This window comes from Capricornis sumatraensis, chromosome 23 (assembly GCF_032405125.1).
Source record: "Capricornis sumatraensis isolate serow.1 chromosome 23, serow.2, whole genome shotgun sequence".
NCBI lineage: Eukaryota > Metazoa > Chordata > Mammalia > Artiodactyla > Bovidae > Capricornis > Capricornis sumatraensis.
In genome coordinates, this window is record NC_091091.1 from 16,741,412 (window position 1) to 16,760,736 (window position 19,325).

General features: G+C 37.9%; 2 pseudogenes; both read left to right on the plus strand.

Annotated features, from left to right (window-relative positions):
- Positions 1-4,176, plus strand: part of LOC138070187 (cytochrome P450 2C18-like) — a 30,125-nt pseudogene extending 25,949 nt beyond the window's left edge.
- A 13,012-nt stretch (positions 4,177-17,188) lies between these two features.
- On the plus strand, positions 17,189-18,395 carry LOC138070537 (histone-lysine N-methyltransferase SETMAR-like; annotated as a pseudogene).
- Positions 18,396-19,325: the final 930 nt, after the last annotated feature.

The following is a 19,325-nucleotide window of genomic DNA, read 5'->3' on the forward strand; positions in this document are numbered from 1 at the left end:
AAGCAGAAGTAGATGTTTTTCTGGAATTCTCTTGCTTTTTCTATGATCCAGTGGATGTTGGCAATTTGGTCTCTGGTTCCTCTGCCTTTTCTAAATCCAACTTGAGTATCTGGAAGTTCTTGGTTCACATACTGTTGAAGCCTGGCTTTGAGAATTTTGAGCATTACTTTGCTAGCATGTGAAATGAGTGCAATTGTGCCATAGTTTGAACATTCTTTGGCATTGCCCTTCTTTGGGACTGGAATGAAAACTGACCTTTTCCAGTCCTGTGGACAACAACCATCAACAGGAGAATGTTGGATTCCACCAAATAAAGATACCCCACATCCACAGGTAAAAAGGAGAAGCCTCAACAAGATGGTAGGATAGGATCAATTGCGTTTAAAATCAAATCTTAGACCCATTAGAGATGCTCAGAGGGCACAAACAAAACCTTGTGCACACAGGACTGAGGGCAAGGAGCAGTGACGCCCCACAGGAGACTGAGCCACACCTGCCTTTTAGTATTTGAGTGTCTCCTCCAGAGGCATGGGTCAGCAGTGACCTGCTGTGGGGACAAGGACTCTGGCGGCAGCAGAGGCGTGGCTTGTGGCATTAGTCCTCTTGGAAGAGGTCGCTACTGGCCCACCATAGAGCCACTGAGCAGATGACACACAAACTGCAGAACAATTATAGCAAAGAAGTTCTTACACTGTTGCAAAGGTTCCAGGGCCCACAACAGATTTCCTAACCTGGACATCTGGCAGGACTGAGAACCCCCAGGGCAACAACAAAACCTTCTTTGCACCAGGACTCAGAAGAAAGGAGAAATGACCCCACAAGAGACTGAGCCGGACTTGCCTGTGATTGTCCTGGAGTCTCTGGTGGAGGCTTGGGTTGACAGGGGCCTGCCATGGGGTCAGGGCCACTGACTACCACAGTCCTGGAAGCTGCAGTATGTTGGCATAAATAAGTCTTTTTGAAGGCCAAACTACAGGGAGGGAATACAGCCCTACCCATAAACAGAAAATTGGATTAAAAATTTACTGAGCATTTACTGAGATTTACTTGACCACCAGAGCAAGACCCAGTTTTACAAAGCCATCCTTTCCATTAGGAAACTTCCACAAGCCTCTTATCCTCATCCATCAGAGGGCAGATGGAACGAAACCACAGTCACAGAAAACTAACTATACTGACCACATGGATCACGACCTTGTCTGACTCAATGAAACCTTGAGCCATATTAGGAATAAAAGAGTTTTAATTGAGCCAAATTTAGGACTAAGCCTGTGAGACAGCCTCTCAGATCACTCTGAAGCACTGCTCTGGAGAAGCATGGTTTTCAGCACAGTTGTATACTTTGTCAGAATAAAATGCATCAAGCAAGTCAGGGAAACATTCCTTCAAGGTTTCTTTTTTTTCCTCCAAAGATCCGCATGTTTACAAAGTCAGTATGGCCTTGAGACCTGGGGAGGGAGTCTTTTCAGCTTTGATGTCCCAAGAACATTTAATCTGTATTTTTAACATTTTTAATTTCTGGTCAGTCAACCCTTTTAAAAAATGATTTAACAGATGGATAATGTATGTCTGATAGGTCACAAAGAGGCTGCTTTACTTAATGTAAAATTCAAGTTAAATGAAGTATAAGCAAGAATGACTTCCCCATTCCTCAGTATGTAAAAATTTCTTCCATTAATATGAGTTTATCTATCTATCCACCTATCCATCAACATCTCTCTATTTTAGTGTGTATATCTCATTAACAATGATTTTTATAAAGAGAACAATAATATTTACACTCAAGAGTTACCATGAGTACAATCATATTATCTTATGTACAGCATATACTTAAAAATTCCTGATTTGCCTAGAGTATACTTTATAGCTTTCTTTTTTCTTTGCAATTTAATATGTAGCCTAGGAATAAGCATATAATTTGGTTACCTTTTCTCTTTAGTTTCCTGTTATCAGTTCCCTTTGCTCTGTATTTCTTTGAACATTTAACTTTGTGAGGAATTCAATTTAGTAGTCTTGTAAAATATTCTGCAGGCGATTGTTTTTTAGAGATTAGATTTCATTTACTATTTGGTTAGACAGCTACGTAGGTGCATTTGTGTTCCACTGAAATTCATTTGGGAGGTAGGGTTATTGGTATGGGGTGTTCTTCATATAATAAAGTAGTATCTGCCAGATTTCTCTATGGGAGAGTTTCATTTTTTTTCTTTTACATTTAATTAATAAAAATTTATGGTGTAGTACTTCAGGGCTTTGTAAATATCAAACCTCTTAACCATTCACTCTACAGTTTTAGCATTTATGGATGACACTTGCTTGAATTAATGATCCTATGCTGAATTGTTATAAAATGATTTTTCTAATTTTATCTTTGTTTCTGTTTCTATGCTTGAGATTAATCTGTAATGAAATCTACCCTATACTTTCAAATAAGACAATCTGCATGAAAATGATTAACACTAATACTCTAGTACTTATTATTATCATAGAAGAGGTTATTTTTGACTAGATCAGATATCTGTTTACAAAAGTACTATGGACAGATAACTCCAAACACTTCAAGTTCCAATAGTGATTTCCATTTCAAAACCATTGTCCACATATGAGAAGAGTGGAAATTGAAGTGACAAAGCAGCTGTGACGGATGGACACCAGTGTCCAAATGTGGTTATAAGCAGAATGGATTCACCCTAGGACCCATGTACTCACTGTTTCAAATGCTTTTGAGATTTAATGCAACATCACTGCACTCATCTTTAATTTATTTTTGTTTATTACTTGCTCTGTCTGCTGCTGTCTTGCTCAAAATGCCAGAGCCCTTCTTTAGGTGTGCTGCTGCTGCTGCTGCTAAGTTGCTTCAGTCGTGTCCGACTCTGTTGTGACCCCATAGTGGGTTGCCGTTTCCTTCTCCAATGCATGAAAGTGAAAAGTGAAAGTGAAGTCACTCAGTCGTGTCTGACTCTTAGCGACCCCATGGACTTCAGCCTACCAGGCTCCTCCGTCCATGGGATTTTCCAGGCAAGAGCCTAGGATTCCTCATCTATAAATCATAAAATTGGACTAAATGGTTTGCAACATTTGTCCAGCTCCAGGACTTTTGGGTAGTTCAGTTTATCTTCATCTGTTCTTTCCAGGGCACAGATGTATTAACATTGCTGACTTCTGTGCTACATGCTCACAAAGAATTCCTCAACCCAGATGTATTTGACCCTGGCCACTTCCTGGATGAGAGTGGCAACTTTAAGAAGAGCGAGTACTTCATGGCTTTCTCAGTAGGTAGCACAAGTTTATTTTCTTCATCGCTTCCAAAAGCACGATACCTTTTGGGCATCAGCTGGAACTTTCATCCCCACACTAAGGATGGTAAAAATGCTTTTTTGTCCATGATGTGGGGCAGCAATCACAGTGCCCATATACTTTCCCTCCCCTCAATACATCATCATTGTTGGGCTAGATTACTGAAGCTGGGAGAGGTGACCCAGTTCTTTCAAATTCAGAAAGAAAGTTTGAGCTACATTCTGAAAATGTAAGAAAAGTGCATCTTAGACAAAAGAAACTGTTATAAATCTTTGAAACTTCAAGGTTGATGAAGAGTAAATATACTTAGAGCAGAGAACAGAGGCTGTGGAGAATGGAAAGAAACATGTTGGACCATCAGATTGGGAACAGAAAATATAATGAATATATGTGTGTTTCTAGAAAAAGATTGAACTTGAAAATATCAAATTGCAGCTATAGTATGAGAATACTTAATGAAGTATGTGGTATAGTGCTGATGCTCAGTAAATGTTTGTTGAAAGAAGGATATGTGTTAAGATAAGATTTAAGTGGATAGCATGTGTGCCTACCCTTTGTCCATCTGTCTATCCAGCTACTCTGCTTTCCTTCCATTCATTGAAACATTCGTCAAATGCACAGTCTCTTGCTAACAACCAGAAACATAATGTTCTGTACATAAACAAGGAGTATATGTACTCTCTGCATTTCTTATTTGTAGGGAAATGGATTTGTGTGGGAGAGGGCCTGGCATGCATGGAACTGTTTTTATTCCTGACCACAATTTTACAAAAGTTTGCCTTGAAATCTGTGGTTGACCCAAAGGACATTGACACCACCGCAGTTGCCAGTGGGTTAGTTTCTGTGCTGCCTTCTTACGAGCTCTGCTTCATTCCTGTGTGAGGAATGTTAGATCATCTGGCTTCAACTGCCTCTCATCAGGGTGTCACTCACCTCTTGCCCTTCAGTTTTCCTGAAAATTCCTTCTCTGACCTCTCATCTCATTGTGCTGTCTCACTGCAGAAATGTATCTGCTATTCTCTGTATACTGTAATATTGGCCATCACATATGCTAATACTTGTCTAATATTGAGTATTATTATGTAATCAGTACAAAATATAATAAGATGGTTAGTGTATACCAATGGAGAGCCTTCTCCTGTGCATGTTCGAAATAAAAGGCATAATTTGATGAGTCAGTTCTCAAACTCTCCCTCTTTTGTGCATAGTGCATGTACGAAATGGAAGAAAAGGTGCAAAAAGGTCATGATGTTTCTCCTAATTATTTAATTATAAGCCTTTACATCTGGCTTCCACAGGACTGGAAAAGGTCAGTTTTCATTCCAATCCCAAAGAAAGGCAATGCCAAAGAATGCTAAAATAACCACACAATTGCACTCATCTCACATGCTAGTAAAGTAACGCTCAAAATTCTCCAAGCCAGGCTTCTGCAATACTTGAACCATGAACTTCCAGATGTTCAAGCTGGTTTTAGAAAAGGCAGAGAACCAGACATCAAATTGCCAACATCCACTGGATCATGGAAAGAGCAAGAGAGTTCCAGAAAAACATCTATTTCTGCTTTATTGACTATGTCAATGTCTTTGACTATGTGAATCACAATAAACTGTGGAAAGTTCTGAAAGAGAAGGGAATACCAGACCACCTGACCTGCCTCTTGAGAAACCTATATGCAGGTCAGGAAGCAACAGTTAGAACTGGACATGGAACAACAGACTGGTTCCAAATGGGAAAAGGAGTATGTCAAGGCTGTATATTGTCACCCTGCTTATTTAACTTATATGCAGAGTACACCATGAGAAATGCTGGGCTGGAAGAAGCACAAGCTGGAATGAAGATTGCCAGGAGAAATATCAATAACCTCAGATATGCAGATGACACCACCCTTATGGAAGAAAATGAAGAAGATCTAAAAAGCCTCTTGATGAAAGTGAAAGAGGAGAGTGAAAAAGTTGGCTTAAAGCTCAACATTCAGAAAACGAAGATCATGGCATCTGGTCTCATCACTTCATGGGAAATAGATGGGGAAACAGTGGAAACAGTGTCAGACTTTTATTTTGGGGGGACTCCAAAATCACTGTAGATGGTGATTGCAGCTCTGAAATTAAAAGACGCTTACACCTTGGAAGGAAAGTTATGACCAACCTAGATAGTATATTAAAAAGCAGACTTAAAAAAATAAAATAAAATAAAAAGCAGAGATATTACTTTGTCAACAAAGATCTGTCTAATCAAGGCTATGGTTTTTCCAGTAGTCATGTATGGATGTGAGAGTTGGACTATGAAGAAAGCTGAGCGCCAAAGAATTGACGCTTTTGTACTGTGGTGTTGGAGAAGACTCTTGAGGGTCCCTTGGACTGCAAGGAGATCCAACCAGTCCATTCTAAAGGAGATCAGTCCTGGGTGTTCATTGGAAGGAATGATGCTAAAGCTGAAACTCCAATACTTTGGCCACCTCATGCAAAGAGTTGACTCATTGGAAAAGACTCTGATGCTGGGAGGGATTGGGGGCAGGAGGAGAAGGGGACGACAGAGGATGAGATGGCTGGATGGCATCACTGACTCGATGGATGTGAGTCTGAGTGAACTCCGGGAGTTGGTAATGGACAGGGAGGCCTAGCGTGCTGTGATTCACGGGGTTGCAAAGAGTTGGACATGACTGAGAGACTGAACTGAACTGAACGGAACATCTGGCATTCAAAGGATAACAGCTTTTTGGGAGACTTGAGTGAGGAACTCTCTTTATCTTGCTTGTCTTGGCACATTGATAGGACTCGGTATACTCTTGAAGCCTGGTGACAGCTAGAACAGAAAAGCAGGCTGCACTAACATGTGAGTTTGAAACCTTCAGAAACTTGTCTGAACTGGCTGGTGAGGTTCTTAACCTACATAAGACTAGTTACTGTAGATTGGGAGAACTGACTGTTGTTGTAATGTTCAAAGACCAATGCAGAGTGTCAAGAAAAATGAAGTAGCAGAAGATACATGATTTAACAAAAATATAATTCAGAATAACAGCCACAAAGATCATTACTGGGTTCAGGAGACCAATAAAGAAATGAAGCAGAAATTTCAACAAAGGACAATTTAAAGGTACCAAACAGAAGTCAGATAATTAAAGAATATAGTAATTGAACCTAAGACATCATTAGAGGGTTCACAGCAGACTGGATCAAGGAGAAGTGATCAGTGAACTCAAACATATATAATTAGAGATTATTCAGTCAATCAGGGGAGTGAAAGAAAGAATAGGAAAAAGAAAAGAAAGCTTAAGAGATTTATGGAACACCATGAAATGGACCAATGTAACAATATAAGAGTCTAGAAGGAGAAGAGTGAAAGAGAAAGGACTAAAAAGCCTATTCAAAGTAACAATGTCAGAAAATCTTCCAAGTCTGGGGAAGAAGTGGACATAAAAATCCTGGGTGTATAAAGAACCTCAGATTTAAAAATTCAAAGAAATCCATGCTGAGACACACAATAATTAAGTTGTCAAAAATCAATGACCACGACAGTGGGAGCAGCCATAGATAATAGCTTGTCATATACAAGGGACCCCACAAAACTGTCAGTAAATTTTAGAGCAGAAACTGACAGGAGAGAAAATAGAACATATCCTCAGAGTTCTGAAAGAAAAAATAAAATCTTAGATTTGAGGATACTCAGAGGCTGAAAGTAAATGGATAGAAATGACTTTCCTGATGGTTCAGCCATAAAGAAACCACCTGCAGAGCAGGAGATGTGGGTTCAATCCCTGGATTGGGAAGATCCTTTGGAAGAAGAAATAGCAACCACTCCAATATTCTTGCCTGGAAAATCTGATGGACAGAGGAGCCTGGTGGACTGCGGTCCACAGGGTTGCAGAGGGTTGGACATAACTTAGAGACGACACCACAACCACATAGTTGAATTTGCAGCATTGTGTTACTTTCTGCTGTAAAGCAAAGTGATTCAGTTATGCATATGTATATGTTCTTTTTCATATTCTTTTCCATTATGGTTTATCACAGGATACTGCATATAGTCCCCTGTGCTATACAGTAAGACCTTGCTGTTTGTCCATCCTATGTTTAATAGTTTGCATCTGTTAGTCTTAAACTCTCAATCCATCCTTCTCCTACCTTTCTTCCCCTTGGCAACTACAAGTCTGTTTTCTATGTCTGTGAGTCTGCTTTGTAAATAAGTTCATTTGTGTAATATTTTAAATTCCACATATAAGTGATATCATGCAGTATTTGTCCTTCTCTTTCTGACTTACTTTGCTTAGTATGATCATTTCTAGGCCCATCTATGTAGCTGCAAATGTCAACTGTTGATGAGAAGAGGCAAAGAGGGAAATAGATTGCATCCAATGCTTATATTAGAAAAGAAAAAAAATAATGGACGTATCTCTACCTAGACTAAGAAAAAAGTAAGACTCAAATAAATAAAATCATAAAGAGAAATCTGTACAACATTTCTACGGAATAAAAGGATCATAAGAGACTATTACGACCAATTATATGCCATTGAAGAAAGTCAGAAAAGACATACAGTGAGTAAAGAGGTTGAATCAGTAATCAGTAGCCTCCCAACAAAGAAAAGCTTGGAACCACTTAGTTTCATTGGTGAATTTTAAATACTTAAATGTAGAAGAATTAATGTTAATCCTTTCCAAACTTTTTCAAAATATGAGAGGAGGGAACACTTCAAAATTCATTTCTTTTTTGAGGCCAGAAATTCTGTGGTACCCAAGTCTGGCAAAAATGCTACCCGGAAAAGAAAACTACAGGTTAGTTAGTATTCCTTATGATGATGGATGTGAATATCTTCAATATAATTCTAGCAGAAAAAATTCAACTGCCCATTAGGAGCATCATTTCAATATAAAAACACTCAACAAACTAGGAATGACAAAGGCCATATGAAAAGTGATAGCTAAGATCTTAATGGTGGAAAGCAGAAAGCTCTCTCTAGAAGAAGCTCTCTCTCTTGAAGATCTGGATGGAGTAAATATACTCACTTTCATTACTGATGTCCAAGGTACTACTTCAAGGGCTCACTAAAGAAATTAGGCCAGAGAAGGTGATGGCATCCCACTCCAGTACTCTTGCCTGGAAAATCCCGTGGACAGAGGAGTCTGGTAGGCTGCAGTCCATGGGGTCATGAAGAGTCGGACACGACTGAGTGACTTCCCTTTCACTTTTCACTTTCATGCATTGGAGAAGGAAATGGCAACCCATTCCAGTGTTCTTGCCTGGAGAATCCCAGGGATGGGGGAGCCTGGTGGGCTGCCATCTATGGGGTCACACAGAGTCGGACACGACTGAAGCAACTTAGCAGCAGCAGCAGCAGAGAAATTAGGCAAGAAAAAGAAGTAAAAGTCATTCACATCAGATGGAAGAAATAAAATGATATTTATTCACAGATCACATGATATGTGAAAAAATCATAAAGATTCCATACAAAAAGCCCTGTTAGATCTAATAAATGAATTCATTTTCAATGCAGAAATCATTTCTATTTCTACCCATTAATAGTAAACTATAAATTAAAAAGTAATATCATTTATAGCAGCATTAAAAAATAAAAACTTATGAATAACTCAACTAAGGAAATGGAAAACTTGTACACTAAAAAGTATAAAAATTGCTGAAAGAAATTTAAAAAGAGCAAATGAAAAGATATTTGTGTTCATAGATTGGAAGAATTAATGTTGTTAAAATGTCCATAGTACCCAAGCCAACTATATTTTTAATGCAGTATCTATCAAAACTCTAATAATAATTTTCATAGAAACCAAAATAACCCTAAGATTCATATGAAACCACAACGCTTCAAGTAGCAATGCAATCTTAAAAAAGAACAAGAATGGGACCTAGTCAAACTTACAAGCTAATGCACAGCAAAGGAAACCATAAACATAACAAAAAGGCAAACTATAGATTAGGAGAAAATATTTGCAAACAATGCAACTGACAAGAGCTTACTTTTGAAAATATACAAGCTCATACAACTCAGCAATAAAAAGCAAATGACCCAATTGAAAAATGGACAAATGACCTAATGACCTAAATAGACACTTTTTCAAAGAAGACATACAAATGTCTTCTAGACAAATGAAACATGTTCCATGTTGCTAATTATTTTGGTAATGCAAATTGAATAAGGTAGCATCTCACACAGGTCAGAATAGCTATCATTAAGGAAGTCTACAAATAATAAATGCTGGAGAAGGTTGTGGAGAAAAGGGAACCATCTTATACTGGTGATGAAAATGTAAATTGGTACAGCCACTATGGAAAATAGTATGAAAGTTTCTCAAAAAACTAAAAATAGAATAACCATGTGATCCAGCATTTCCACTTATGGACATATATCCAGACAAAACTCTAATCTGAAAAGAAACATGCACCCCTATGTTCATAGCAGCACTAGTCCCAATAACTAAGACATGGAAACAACAAAAATGTCCATCAACAGAGGAATGGATCAAGAAGATGAGGTACATATATGCAATGGAATACTGCTCATTCATAAAAAAGGAACCAAATAAAATGCAATTTCCAGCAATATGGATTGCAACCAGAGATTATCATACTAAGTGAAGTCAGAAAGAGAAAGACAAATACCATACAATATGACTTACCTGTGGAATCTAAAATAAAACACAAATGAAGATATCTACAAAATAAACCTACAGATACAGAGAACAGACTTAAGGTTGCCAAGGGAGGGAGTGGGGAGGGGAGGGAAGGATTGGGAGTTTGGGATTAGCAGGTGCAAACTATTATGTTTAGGATGGATAAACAATAGGTTCCTACTGTATAGCACAGGGGCCTATATTTAATATCCTGTGATAAACCATAATAGAAAAGAATATATATTAATATATATGTATATAACTGAGTCACTTTGCTGTGCAGCAAAAATTAAACACAACATTATAAATCAACTATTATGCAATAAATTTTTTTAAAAAAAACAGCTGGAGGCATCACACTTCTTAATTTCAAAATATTATTATATTGTATTATGGGGCTATAGAAATTAATCAGTATTGCACTGATGTAAAGATAGACATAAACAGTGCAATGACACTGTATAAAGTCCAGAAATAAATCTGAGCTAATAGAGTCACTTGAACCTTAATTAGTATGCCGAGACTACACAAAAGAGCAGTCTTTTCTACAAATAATGCTGGGGAAATAGATATGCCTGTTGAAAAGAATGAAATTGGACCCTTATGTTACACTAGATATAAAAATCAACTAAGAATGGGTTAAAGATTAAATGTAAGATCTGAACCTATAAAACTTTCAGAAGAAACCATAGGGTGTAAGCTTCATGATCTGGGTTTTGGCAATGATTTAATGGATAAGACACTAAAAACACAGGCAGACAAAGAAAAATTAGACTAGTGGAATATATAAAATATGTAAAAATGAAAAGCTACAAAGCAAAGGGAATAATCAATAAGGTGAAAAGGCAATATATAGAATGGAGAAAATATCTGTAAGTCATATCTGATGAGAGGTTAATATCCAAAATATGTAGGAACTCTTACAACTCAATAGTAAAAATCCATGAACCCAATTTCAAAATGGGCAAAGAGCTAGAAGATCCATCTCTCTTGAATAAACATAACATTGGCCAACAAGTATATAAAAAAGTGCTCAACATAGCTACATATCAGGGCAAGGTAAATCAAAACCACAGTGAGATATATCCTTACACCTGTTGGGCTGGATATTGTAAAAAAGAAAGAAAGGGGGTGTTGGCAGGACTGTGAAGAAATTAAAATCCTTGTGTACTAGAAATGCAAAATGATGCAGCTTCTATGGAAAATGGAATAGTGGTTGATCAGAAATTAAAAATAGAATTCACTTCTGACATTGCTATTTACTTAGAGCACTGAAATTAGGATATTGAAGAGACACTACACTTCCATGTTAGTTTTGGCATTATTCATAGCAGTAAATATGTGAAGAATCCTAAATGTCAATCAGTGGATGAATGGAAACAATGAGATATACATACAATGGAATATTATTCAACCTTAAGAAATAGAATATGCTGCAATACTTGATAACTTGAATGAACCTTGATCAATTAGACTGAGTGAACTTAGACAACTACGGAGTACAATCACTGTGTGATTCCACTTATATGAAGTATCTAAAATAATGAAATTCATAGAATCAAAGAACTGAATGATGTTTGCTAAATCCTAGAGAGTAAGACAAAGGGGCAGTTGTTAATCAACAGATATAAGATTTCAGTAACACAAGGTGAGGGCTTCCTTGCTGGCTGAGCTGGTAAAGAATTGCCTGTCAATGCAAGAGATGCAAGAAGCACTGGTTTGATCCCCTGAAGAAGGAAATGGCAACCTTCTCCAGTACTCTTGCCTGGAAAATTCTATGGATGGAGAAGCCTGGCAGGCTATCGTCCATGGAGTCTCAAAGAGTTGGACATGACTGAGCATGCATGCACACAATGCAAGATGAGTATGTTCTAGATATCTACTGTACAGAAGTGTGTCTATAGTTACCAGTACTGCATTGTACCTTTAAAAATGAGCTGTAAGGTTATATCTCATGTTAAATGTTCATACCACAATAAAACAATTTAAAAAGTGCACACAAGAAGAAATATAGTCCAAATAGGTATTTATCTATTAAATGAACTGAATCAATAATTATTATATTTCAGATGAGAAAATCTAAGACTTTGGTTCACAGGTGAATTCTATGACATATTCAAGGAAGAATTTATACCAATTGTCTATAATCTCTTCCAGAATATAGTAGTAAAGGAAATTCTTACTAAATCATTTTGTGAGGCTAGCATTACTCTAATTCCAAAATCAGACATTACAGACATTACATTCCAAAAGACATTACAGAAGAGGAAAAGTATGGACCAATATTCCTCATAAACTTAGATGCAAGAAGTCTCAGCATAATATTAGCAAATCAAATCCAACAGTGTAGAAAAGGAATTGTATGCTGGATCCAAGTAAGATATATTTGAGGTAAGGAAGATATGAAATCAATTAATGTATCTTATATGAAAATCAATGTACCCCATCACATCAACAGTTTAAAGAGAAGTCCCATGATTATATATTGATAGATGCATAAAAAATCATCTGAGAACACCTAAAACCCACTTGTGATTTAAAAACTCTAAGCAGACCAAGAATGGAGGAGCAGCTTCCTCAACTTGATAAAGAAAATTTACAGAAATTCACAACTAACATCATTGTTAATGGTGAGAGATTGGAAGCTTTCCTGCTAAGATAGGTATGAGGCATGATGACCCCTCTAATTATTCCCATTTAGTATTGAACTGCGGAGAAGGCAATGGCACCCCACTCCAGTACTCATGCCTGGAAAATCCCATGGATGGAGGAGCCTGGTGGGCTGCAGTCCATGGGGTCGCTAAGAGTCAGACATGACTGAGCGACTTTACTTTCACTTTTCACTCTCATGCATTGGAGAAGGAAATGGCAACCCACTCCAGTGTTCTTGCCTGGAGAATCCAGGCTGCCGTCTATGGGGTCACACAGAGTTGGACACGACTGAAGCGACTTAGCAGCAGCAGCAGCAGCAGCAGCAGCAGTATTGAACTGGAAGATCTAGCTAAATGCAATAAGAAAACAAGAAATAACATTTACACAGATTGGGAAGGAAGAAATGAAACTATCTTTGTCAATAGTGTGATTATCTATGTAGAAAATCCCAAAGAATGAAAAAACAACTAAGAAGCAATTTTAGCATGTTCCCATGTACGATAGGGAACAAGCGATAGTCAGTTGATTTCCTTTTTTAGTGAGTTAGTGAAGTCGCTCAGTGGTGCCCGACTCTTTGCGACCCTATTGATAGTAGCCTGCACCAAGCTCCTCCGTCCATGGGATTTTCAAGGCAAGAGTACTGGAGTGGGTTGCCATTTCTTTTTTCCTATATACTAGCAATGGCCGTGAACTTGGGCAAACTCTGGGAGGTAGTGAGAGACATGGAGGCTTGGCATGCTGCAGTTCATTGGGTTGGGGAGTTAGACATGACTTAGTGACTGAACAACAACAATATTAGCAATGAACAATTGGAATTTGACATTAAAAACACACTATTATCTACATTAAAACAAAAGTACTTAGATAGAAATCTGACAAAATTTGCATAAGTTCTATTTGAGCAAAACTCAAACTCTGGTGAAGAAAACTAAAAAGATTTTTTAAAAATGGAAATTTCACATCTATAAACAGGAAGTTTCGATAATGTTTAGATTTCAGTTCTCCCCAATTTAGTCTATAGATTTAATGTGATCCCAATCAAAATTTCAGCATGATTTTTTTAAGATATTGACAGTAAGATTCTTAAGTGTATATGAAGAGGTTAAAGACCCAGAATAGTCAAAACGATATTGAAAAAGGAAAACAAAGTCAGAGCACTGGCTCTCTCTGATTTCAGGACTCATTGTAAAACTACCATGATCAAGACAGAGCAGTATTGATGAAAACAGAGACAAATGATTTAATGGAAAAAAGAGTCCAGGAATATTAATAGGTAGACGGATATAGTCAATTGATCTTTGACAAAGGAGCAAAGCAATTCAATGGAGAAGGCTAGTCTTTTCAATAAATGCTTCTGAAATTACTAAATGTTCTCTCACTCACACACGTGCATACACACAAGTTATCTTATAACCTTCACAAATGTTAATTCAAATGAATCACAGACCTATGTGTAAAATGCAAAACCATAAAACTTACAGAAGATAATATAAGAAGAAATACTAGATGTTCTTGATTTTGACAATGATTTTTATGTGTATCACTACAGGTAGAATCCATGGAAAGAAAAGAATAATTTGAATTGCATTAAAATTAGCCACTTCTGCTCTACTGAATGTTCTGTCAATAGAAACCATTGAGTGGGAAAATTATTTGCAAAAGATGTATCTGATGAAGGATCATAATCCAAAATGCACAAAGAACTCTTAAAACTCAACAATCAGAAATATAACAACCTGATTTTAAAATGGGCAAATCAGAAATAGACTCATAGAAAACAAACCAAATGGGAAACGGTGTGGTGGAGGGATAAATCAGTAGTTTGAGATTAGCAACTCCAAACTAATATATCTGTATAAAACAGATAAATAATGAGGTCCTACTGTATAGCACAGGGAATTATTTTCAATACCCTGTAACCATAATGGAAAAGTGTATGAAAAAGACATATGTCTCTCTCTGAAGCATTTTGCTGTACACCAGAAACTAACACAACATTGTTTATCAACTATAATTCAATAAAAATAAAATATTAGGACCCACCCTAAAAATGGCAAGAATATATAGACATGGCAAATAAGCATGTGAAAAATGCTCAACATCATATATCATTAGATACTTGTAGAGGAAAACAGCAATGAGATACCACTACAGAATGGCCAAAGTCCAGACCATTGACAAAACCAAATATTGGCAAGGATGTGGAGCAACAGGGACTCTCAGTCATTGTTGGTGGGAGTGCAAAATGGTGCAGCCACTTTGCAAGACAGTTGACAGATTTCTTAGAAAACTAAACACATGTTTACCATATGATTCAGCAATCACATTCCTTGGTATACCAATGAGTTGAAAACTTACGCTCACATAAAAACCTGCACATGAATGTTTATAGTTGTTTTATTTATAATTACCATAAAATAAATTCTATTACTTAAAAAGAAAGATGTGCATCCACAATTATAGCCGAAATCAGGTTTGTATTGCTGAGCAGAGTGGGCACTTTGTTGTTCAGTCGCTAAGTTGTGTCTGACTCTGTGACTCTGTGAACTTCAGTCACACACTCATTTCTCAAAAAATAAAAACAGCTGCTCTAAAACAAGTGATTGAACTTATTTCATCTGATATAAGCTGGCTTGTCTTTTAGAACATAGGGCTGTGTGAGGTAGGTAACAAATTACTGCTTCTTTTTGTAGGAAATAAAGGTTACACTGAGTCTTGTTCAGTTGCTAAGTTGTGTCCAACTCTTTCTGACACCATGGACTGCAGCATGCCAGGCTTTCCTGTCCTCCATCTCCAGGAGTTTGCTCAAACTCATGTCCATTGAGTCAGTGATGCCATCCAATCATCCAATAACTTTCTCGAGTATGAAGGTTACAAAATTAAACTTGTATGACCCTGAGTTTAATGAACTGGTGCAGTAATCATTAACTCACTTGATATATCTGGAAAGTCATTGACTAGGATGAGTCACAGAATATTGAATCATGGTACATATGCAGTAAGTGTGGTGACCCTGGTGAACTGAATGTTTGCTTACAAGGAGGTATGCCTGACTCAGGAGATGTGAATTCCAGGCTTAGCTCTACAACCTGCAGGTGCTGTTTTATCTTGGGGAAAGGTAATTGAGAGAATCATAAGAGATAAAATGGTGTTAAATTCTCTGTTACATGAACTGATGTAAACCTGAGGAATAAAGTATTTTGTAATTAGGTCTTGACAAACACTTATTTGTTTCTTACTAAAAGAGCTTAGGAATAACTTCACTAATCAGTTTTGAACAAATATGATGATATGTTGTAGAACTCCTGTTTGTGAAGCATTGTCATTACTGTTCTAGTGTTAACCTTTCCGGTGATATTTAGATCTTCATGACCACTAACTGTCATCTCCTGTTCGGGTCTACATGTACTGGTACTGTGGGTCTGTTTAATGAAGTCTCTGCCTCCCATTCCCCACTAAATCCATACCTGTTGTTCTGTGTACAATCTCCCTTCCCTGCTCTTGATGACAGATTGAAATTATAATGGAGTAATCAGAGTTCAGACATACAAAAATGGAGTCAGGCAGCCGTTGAGAATCTGGTCTCGGACGTGTCTTTACACCATTGAGAACCTGACATTTCTTTGACCTGTCCTAGATCCAAGGACAGGTCTAGCCCTATTCAGAGCAACACCTGCCAGCTGCATTCTTGTAGTCTTAAGGTCACCCCTTTCAACTGTGCAGCCATTTTGGACCCTGGTTTATCCATACTTAATAGGAACCCTTACTTGCCAGATCCAATTATACTTTTTTAAAACACTTATGAAATTTTGAAGGTTTTGCCCTTATAAGCCTCACCCATTTTGTAGTCCAGTGGGGCACCATTCAACTGCTTCTTGAGTCTGTCTCATGCCACAGTCTTACCAAACCCCCAATAAACATCATTTTATTTCAGTCAGGTCTTTTCTAAAATTTTGGTTAACACTGTGCATACTCCATTTCATTTTTTTCTTATTCTGATAAAAACAGACTTCAAAAGGCAACAGAAGTAGTTGTATCTCAAGGCAACTGGGAGGCGTGAGCCATAATTTCTCAAGCCTTCCCCACTAAATTCTTAGAGATTGGATCTTCCCTCAGTTGCCTGAGTAAGTTTTAACTCTTTGTTGAGGGACAGGAAAGAACCTCTATTTTTGATTTCTTCTCTTGAGAATTTGTGACTCTTTTCCCTTGGAGTTCAGGGACATCTGTTTATTGTGAAGCCTGTTATTTTGTGAACAATCAAGTGTATATTCAGAGTAACATGTGGGGGGTTTGGTTTTGTTTTTCTGAAATTATTCTTGAGGCAGCTGTGGTATATATGAGAGAGCATCACAGTGGGCATCAGAAGATCTCAGTTTAAATCCTAGTCTTATTAATTATTAAGTTGGTGCAAAAGTAAATTTGTCATTTGATACTGGAATAAATTCTTAAATGTGGGGAATCAAACCTGGGTCTCCTGCATTGCAGGCAGATTCTTTACATCTGAGCCACCAGGGAAGCCCCTGTTATGTTATACGTCATTTTAATGCACATTTCTTGCTTTGTGTTTTTGCCAATGACTTATCACTTGTGTTTATTTCATTTTCATTTTAGACTAGGGAAATGATGTTTGAGAAAAAGCAAATTCGAATAATTTTCTCATTTGAGTTCAAAACGGGTGGCAAAGCAGCAGAGATGACTCACAACATCAACAACGCATTTGGCCTAGGACCTGCTAATGGACATACAGTGCAGTGGTGGTTTGAGAAGTTTTGCAAAGGAGACAAGAGCCTTGAAGATGAAGAGCACAGTGGCCAGCCATCAGAAGTTGACAATGACCAACTAAGAGGATCATCAAAGCTGATCCTCTTAAAACTACACAAGAGGTTGCTGAAGAACTGAACATTGACCATACTATGGTCATTTGGCATTTGAAGCAAATTGGAAAGGTGAAAAAGCTCTATAATTGGGTGCCTCATGAGCTGACTGAAAAAAAAAATGTCGTTTTGAAGTGTCATCTTCTCTTATTCTGTTCTGTTCCATTCTATTTATATTCACTCAGTCATGATCAACTCTTTGCAACCCCATGGACTGTATGTATCCCACCAGACTCATATGTCCATGGAATTCTCTAGGCAAGAATACTGGAGTGGGTTGCCATTTCCTTTTCTAGGGGATCTTCCTGACCTAGGGATCGAACCGGGCTCTCCTGCACTGTGGGTGAATTCTTTACCATTTTAGCCATCAGAACTACACAACAGTAGTGAAACATTCCTTGATCAGATTGTGACATGCAATGAGAAGTGGATTTTATATGAGAATTGGCAATGACCAGCTCAGTGGTTGGACCATGTAGAAGCTCCAAAACACTTCCTAAAGCCAAACTTACACCAAAAAGAGGTCACAGTCACTGTTTGGTGGTCTGCTGATCCACTACAGCTTTCTGAATCCCAGCGAAACCATTGCATCTGAGAAGTATGCTAAGCAAATCAATGAGATGCACTCAAAACTGCAACTCCCTCAGCCGGCATTGGTCGACAGAAAGGGCCCAGTTCACCACGGCAATGCCTGACCACATGTTGCACAATGAACACTTCAAAAGTTAAACAAATTGGGTTGTGAAGTTTTAACTCATCCGCCATATTCACCTGACCTGTTGCCAACTGACTATTGCTTCTTCAAGTGTTTGGACAGCTTTTTTCAAGGAAAACACTTCCACAACCAGCAGTATGCAGAAAATGCTTTCCAAGAGTTCGGTGAACCTCAAAGCATGGATTTTTATGCTACAGGAATAAACAAACTTATTTCTCATTGGCAAAAAATGTGCTGATCGTAATGTTTTCTAAATAAAGATGTGTTTGAGGTTAGTTATAAGGATTTAAAATCCATGGTCCAAAACCACAATTATGTTTGCACCAACTCCTTGGAAGGAAAGTTATGAGCAACCTAGATAGCATATTCAAAAGCAGAGACATTACTTTGCCAACAAAGGTCCATCTAGTCAAGGCTATAGTTTTTCCAGTAGTCATGTATGGATGTGAGAGTTGGACTGTGAAGAAAGCTGCGTGCCAGAGAATTGATGCTTTTGAACTGTGGTGTTGGAGAAGACTCTTGAGAGTCCCTTGGACTGCAAGGAGATCCAACCAGTCCATTCTGAAGGATATCAGTCCTGGGTGTTCTTTGGAAGGAATGCTGCTAAAGCTGAAACTCCAGTACTTTGGCCACCTCATGCGAAGAGTTGACTCATTGGAAAAGACTCTGATGCTGGGAGGGATTGAGGGCAGGAAGAAAAGGGGACGGCAGAGGATGAGATGGCTGGATGGCATCACCGACTCAATGGACGTGGGTTTGAGTGAACTCTGGGAGTTGGTGATGGACAGGGAGGCTTGGCGTGCTGCAATTCATGGGTTCGCAAAGAGTCGGACACGACTGAGAGACTGAACTGAACTGAATATGACCTTTATGACACTGGCTGTTTCTAATCACCCAGAATCTTCCTTTCCCACACTGAGAATTATAAAATTACCATCTCTACCTTCCAATGTTTAATTTTTGGTGGAGTAGACTTGAGTTTTCAAGATAAAAGTCATGTACATTTATTTATATAATTACTTGATATATCTTTGGTCTTTTGAGATGTTTGAATTATCTTAGTATTAATGACAAATTCCAAGAATGGTAATCTGGTTGAAATCCAAGAGGTATTTGTTTGGGGTTTGTTATGACTGCAGCCCAGGAGACACAGATCCAAGAAGCATTT